Raw genomic sequence first — 7368 nt, 5'->3', positions numbered from 1 at the left:
AGAGAGAGAGAGAGAGAGAGAGAGAGAGAGAGAGAGAGAGAGAGAATCATGGCTGGGGTATATGTTCCCTCTAGGTTTATTTACACTGGTTCATGAGCAACAAGTTATCTATAGACAGCAGAAATAAGAAAGAGATTAAGCAAAACCTCTGCCTATAGGAAGTTGTACAGATTACACTCAAGGTTGTGAGACTGTTGATATATCTCTATATCTATATATATGCATATAATTATATATCTATAGGTTTTTTATGCACATATATGTATTCCAAGAATTCTAATAACAAGGGATGGCAAGATAAATGCAAAGAATAAGACTAGATGAAATACTATGAGAATATTGTAAAGAAAGACTTCCCTTTACCTGAGACATGTAAGTGAAATCTTCATGGAGGTTATTTCATCTGAGTTAGGACTCAAATGAAGGAAAGTTGAAAGTTCTAGAGAGGTTATTATCTGTGTCAGGGGGAGGAACAGACATTGATGAAATCCAGATTTTTGAAGCATATTAATGGATGTGGAAAAGGGCAGTGAGCAAATATAATAGCCTCCCTTGTTCAGAAATATCCCAAAAAAGAAAGGTATGAATGGAAATATTTTGTCCTGTGTGATGCAAAGTATCTATTTGATGTCAAGAACTAGCATTATAAGTAATGGAGAAACATTAGAAGTTTTGTTTTGATGTTGTTTTTTTCTTGCAAAACACAGGGTTAAAAGCAAAACTATGCATCATCACTATTGCTATTCGACATAGTTTTAGAAATCTTGTCCATAGAAATAAGACAAGAAAAAATAAGGAACTAAGCCTCAACAAAGAAAAGGTTCAAAGATCTCTATTTGCAGATGATATGATGGTTTATTCATGAATTCCAAGTGCACTGATTAATGGGTCAATGTCAACCTAGAAGGAGGTCTCTATTGCAGAGATTCAGGGATTTGTCCTTCATCCTGTTCTGTTCAACATTTTTTGTTAATGATTACAGAAGGTATACATGACATGTTTATCTAATTTTCAGTAATAGAAAGCTGGCAGGTTTTTTTGGATATCATTATTGGCATCTAAAAAAGAAATAGGCTAAAAGAGGGATCCTATCTAAAAAAATTAAATTTAAGAGGGTTAAAGGTAAATTCCTAGACTTTCACTTTAAAAAATCAACCACATAAGTACATGTTGAGGAAGAAATGACTAGATGGCATTTCATGTGAAAAAAATATGAATATTTTAATTGCATTTTTGCTTACCCTGATCCATTACTTTGAAATGGCAGGCGAAAATATAACATGACCACACACATATGTATATACATGCACACATATATGCACACACACACATATATGGTCATGCTATCTTTTTGCACAGTGACCACAACAACAAGGAAAGTGAGAATTTTGCTGTATTTTCCCCATTTCTGACTATCCTTGGAGTACTTTGTTTAGTTCTATAAGTCGAATACTAGGTTGAACATTGGTAAGTACAATTGTGTCCAGGACAGGGAAGTCTACAGGATTGATGGTTTAGGAGACCATGCTGTACGGAGACTGGTTGAAGAAAATATTTATTGTAGAAAAGAAGAGAATTAACAAGAAAGTTATCTTCAGACATTTTAAGAGCTGTTGTATGTACATTAGAATACCTTCTCAAATATTTGGAACAGTCTATTTAACTCTGTAATGAAAGGATTGCTAAGAAAAAGTGAAAACCCAGGTGAAATTATGCGATATAAAATTTTAGTGGACAACACCTCCTAAATTTCCTGACTCCTTTCATTTTCAGCAATAGTGCAAGAGGATGAAAGGAAAAGAGGTAATGTTCATTAGCTAGCATTAAAAATTGACAGATTACAAAATTCAGTCAGTTCAGTGGACTGTAGCATAGTGGTTAGTTAACATAGTGATCTCATGGGGAAGCTGCATTTTTTTCAAGGAAATATAAGGAATACTGCATGGAAAGTTCAAAGATAGAGGGGAGTCTAGAGGGTTTATTGTGGACCACACCAAATGTTCCAGTGGAAATTAATAACTTTTTTTTCTTTAGCATTTTAATGCTTGCAAAGCACACTCTTTACAACAACACTGTGAGGTATCTAGTGTGAGTATGACTATCCCCATGTTATAGAGAAAACAACAAAGGTATCATCTATAAAGAATGGGTCTGGGGGCGTCCAGGTGGCTCAGCGAGTAAGAGTACCGGCTCCAGTGTTGGGACGACCTGGAGATCGAATCCCGGGTTCAGACACTCAGCACCACACCCACCACACCCAGAAATAACTGGCCGTGTAACCTTGAGCAAGTTACTTAACCCCGATTGCTTAAAAAAAAAAAAAAGGGTCTGGGGATAGGTAGGTGTGATTTATTTATTTATTTATTTATTTTATCAATCGGGGTTAAGTAACTTGCTCAAGGTTACAAGGTACTCGCTGAGCCACCTGGCTGCCCCTAGTAGGTGTGATTTAAATAGAAATAATCTCTCAGCAAGAATGAGGAAGTAAAGGTCAAGTTCTTTGTGACCAAGAAAACAATATGGGATGGACGTAATTGAGAAACCAGGATGAAAAGCAATAGACATGAATGACATCATGTCAGTAGGAGAGGTCTGATCAGAGGATAGAAATAAGAAAATAGAGAAAATTGAAGAATTAACTATCTATAGAGTTCTATGTGGAATGCCAATGTTGTGAAATGTGACAGCAGGAGATCTCAACCCTCAGCAGATCTGTTGTGCGGTTTGATCATCTACATGGGATTTCTTGGTAGGAGAGATGACTGAAAAATTATATAAAATTCCTATTCTTAGTTATTCTGGAACCTCAAAATACTTCATCTCCATGCAACCAAGTTCATAATGAAACCACGATATACTGAAAGATCCTGATTCATCATATATAAATCATCAAAGAGAGAATAAATTATGATGAATGTAGTATAAATTTAGCAGTCATTTCCAAGAAACACTTTTTTCATACTAGATATAAAGAAGATTTCAGAGTTTGGAACATTTTTCAGTCAGGTCCAAATTCTTGTGACCCCAGATGGGATTTTCTTGTTTAAAAATTAATTAATTTTTAGTTTTCAACATTCACTTTTATAAGATTTTGAGTTCTAAATTTTCCACACTCTCCCCTTGTCCCTTCCCAAGACAGCATGCAATCTCATATACTCTATATATGTACAATCATATTCAAAATGTTTCCACATTTTTTATGTGAAAGCATAATGAGAACAATAAGAAAACAAAACACAAGAAAGAAAGAAAAAAAAAAACAAAAAAGAGAAAATGGTATGCTTCGATCTACATTCAAACTCCATAGCTCTTTCTCTGGATATGGATAGCATTTTCCATCATGAGTCTTTTGTAAGTGTCTTAATTCATTGTTTTGCTCAGAAGAACTAAGTTAATCAGTTGATCATTGCACAATGTTGTTACTGTGTATAGCATTCTCTTCATTCTTCTCACTTCATTCAGCATTAGTTCATGTAGGTTTTTGTGAAATCTGCCTTCTCATTATTTCTGATGGAAGAATAGTATTCTGTTGTATTTATATACCACAACTTATTTAGCCATTCCCCAGCTAATGGACATCCCTTCAATTTCTAATTATTTACCACCACAAAAAGAGCTGCTATACAGATTTTTGTGCATGTGGATCATTTTCACTTTTTTATGATCTCTCTACAATATAGACCTAGTAGTTAGATTGCTAGATAAAAGGATATGAACAGTTTTATAGTACCCATGACAGAGTTCCAAATTGCTCACCAGAATAGTTGGATCAGTTCACAACTCCACCAACAATGAATTAGTGCTCCAACTTTCCCACATCTTCTCCAACATTCATCATTTTACTGTTTTGGCATGTTAGCCAATCTGATAGGTGTGATGTGTTACCTCAGAGTTGTTTTAATTTGCATTTCTCGAATCAATAGTGATTTAGAGCATTTTTCATATGTCTATAGATAGCTTTAATTTCTTCATCTGGAAACTGCCTGTTCACATCATTTGACCATTTATCAACTGGGTAATCACATATATTTTTATAAAATTGATGCAGTTTTCCACATATTTGAGAAATAAGGCCTTTGGAGACACTGACTATAAAAATATTTTTCCCCAGATTTCTGCTTCCTCTGTAATCTTGGTTGACTTTATGAAAAAAACTTTTTAATTTAATGCAATCAGAATTATCCATTTTGTCTTTCATAATGTTCTCTATCTCTTGTTTGGTCATAAATTATTCTGTCCTCTATAGATCTGACAGGCAAACCATTAGTTGTTATTATTGGTTTATAGTCCCACCCTTTATGTCTAATTTGTATACCCATTTTGGTCTTATCTTGGTATACTGTTAGATATTTGTCTATGCCTTGTTTCTGCCATACTATTTTCCAATTTTCATAGAAGTTTTTGTGAAATAGTGAGTTCTTATCCAAAAAGCTGGAGTCTTTAGGATTTAAGTAGATTAATATAATAATTGACTATTGTGTATTTTGTACCTAACCTATTTTGCTGATCAACCACTGTATTTCTTCTTCTTGTTCTTCTAGTTTTTGTTCTTGTTTCTGTTCTTCTTCTTGTTCTTGTACTTGTTCTTGTTCTTCTTCTTGTTCTTCTTCTTGTTTTTCTTCTTGTTCTTCTTGTTCTTGTTCTTCTTGTTCTTGTTCTTCTTGTTCTTTGAGTTAATCTATTTTCTAAGGTGTTATGTTCTTCAGTCAGGATGTTGACTCTCTTTTCATGATTTTCTTTCGTTGTACTCATTTCTCTTCCAAATTTTCCTCCACTTCTCTTACTTGATTTTCAAAATCCTTCTTGAGCTCCTTCATGGCCTGTAAGCAATTAATATTTTTCTTGGAAGCTTTTGGTGCAGCAGCTCTGACTTTGTTGTCTTCCTCCCATTCCATGCTTTGATCCTTTTTGTCCCCCCCCCCCCAAAAAAAAATCTAAAGTTTAATTTCTGTGCTTGCTTTGCTTCCTTTGTTTGCTCATGTTGCCATTCAACTACTTGACTTTTGAGCTCTTTGCCACAGTAGAATTGTGCTTCCTGAGGGACGAGATTTGTCCCAAATTGCTCGGGTTTTTGTGGCTGCCAGAGCTATTAGGAGGGTGCCGTCTCTACAGCCCCCACATATTCTAGCTCACTGGTAACACACCTCAGGACCACCACCCAAGACCTTGATCCAGATTCAGGCAGGTTAAAGCAAGAGCAATTACCTTCTGAATGATTGCTTGCCACCCCCCCCACCCCACCAATCTGCAGGCCAGGAGTTCTGAACAACCACGTGGAGGTGGCTGCATGAATGCTGAAAATTGATTGCAGAAGACAATTCCTTAAAAAATACAATTGACCAAGTGTGAAAAAAACATTGAAGCAAACAAGTACTGAGAAAGTGGAATTGGGGAGGGCAGCTAGGTGACACAGTGAATAGAGCACCAGTCCCGGGGTCAGGAGGACTTGAGTTCAAATCTGGTCTTAGACACTTAACACGTACTAGCTGTGTGGCCTTGGGAAAGTTACTTAACCCCAATTTCCCTGCCTTCTCCCCTCCAAAAAGACAAAAAATGTGGAATTGGCCAAATTAGAAGGAGGCACAAAAATTCACTAAAGAGAATTCCTAAAAAATAGAATTGGTCAAATGGAAAAGGAGGTACAAAAGCTAACCGAAGAAAACAATTCATTAAAAATGAGAATTGTAGGGGCAGCTAGCTGGTGCTGTGAGTAAAATGCCGGCCCTGGAGTTGGGAGGACGCGAGTTCGGTTCCGGCCTGAGACACTTAACACCCACAAAAAAATACTAGCCGTGTAACCTTGGGCAAGTTACTTAACCCCAATTGCCCTCCAAAAGACAAAAAAAAAAGAGAATTGTGTAAATGGAAGAAAAGACTCTATGAGATATCAAGAATTAGTCACACAAAATCAAAAGAATGCAAAATAGAAGAAAATATAAAATACCCTATTGGAAATAATAACATTCCTCGAAACTAGATCCAGGAGAGAAAATTTAGAAGTTATTGGATTACCTAAAAACCATGATTCAAAAAAGAGCATGAACAGCATCTTTCAAGAAATCATTAAGGAAAATAGCCTTGAGGTCCTAGAACCAGAAGGTAAAATAGTCATGGAAAAATAAAATAGTAACTGAAAGAGATCCCAAAATGAAAATGCCAGGGAATATTGTAGTCAAATTGCGGAATTATCAGGTCAAAGAAGAAATACCAAAAGAAACATTTGAAATATCATTGAACCACAATGAGAATCATGCATGACCATTCAGCTTCTATATTAAAAGATCAGAAACCTTGGAATAAGATATTCTGTCAGGCAAAAGAGTTTAGATTATAACCAAAGATCAACTGCCCAGGAAAACTGAGCATAATCTTTCAGGGGAGGAGAAGAATATTCAATTAAATAGCATATTTCCAAACCTTCCTGTAGAAAAGACCAGAGTCAACAATAATTTTGATCTTCAACTACAAGATATAACATGTTATACATATACATAATACAATACAAAATATGTTATTCAATTAGAGCAAATGGCTTATATCCCTACATGGAAAGATGATGCTTGTAAGTCTTGAGAATTGCATCTTTATTACAACATTTAGAAGGAGTATACATGGACAGATTTGTAGGCATAAGTTGACTTTGATGTTATGATAAAAAAAATGTAAGTGGTGAAAAGGGATTGTACTGGGAGAAGAGAAAAGGAGGAGGCAGAAAAGGAAAAATTATATCACATGAAGAGGTGAAAAAAGTATTACAATACAAGGAAATAAAGGAAGGAGATAAATATTACTTGAGCCTTATTTTCCTCAGATTTGTCTCAAAGATGGAATAACATACTGAACTTGGTATAGAAATCTAACTTATCCTATAGGAAGTAGGAAGGGAAAGGGGAAAGAAAAGGGAGGGGCTGATAGAAAGAAGGACAGATTGAAGGATATGATGTTCAAATTCAAAACTCTAATGAAAAGGGAAAGTGAGAAAGGAGAGAGAAAAGCATAAATGTGTGTGTGGGGGGATAGGATGGAGAGAAAGACACAGATAGTAATCATAACTGTGAATGTAAATGGTATGAACTCTCCCATAAAGTGGAAGTGGATAGCAGAGTGGATTAAAAATCTTAATCCTACAGAATGTTGTTTACAAGAAACACATTGAATCAGAGAGATATACACATAGTAAAGACAAAAGACTGGAGTAGAATATATTATGATTCAACTGAATTAAAAAAAAAAAAGTAGGGGTAGCAAGCCTGGTCTCAGATAAAGCAAAAGCAAAACTAGATTAAATTAAAAAAAAATAAGGAAGGAAGCTATATCCTACTAAAATGTACCATAGACAGTGAAGTAATAGCAATACTAAAAATATGC

Source organism: Petaurus breviceps, unplaced genomic scaffold (genome assembly GCF_028583685.1).
Source record: "Petaurus breviceps papuanus isolate PSGF00001 unplaced genomic scaffold, PetGlider_PUasm1.0 98, whole genome shotgun sequence".
Taxonomy (NCBI): domain Eukaryota; kingdom Metazoa; phylum Chordata; class Mammalia; order Diprotodontia; family Petauridae; genus Petaurus; species Petaurus breviceps.
The sequence above is the reverse complement of the archived record's forward strand: the minus strand, read 5'-3'. Positions refer to the sequence as shown.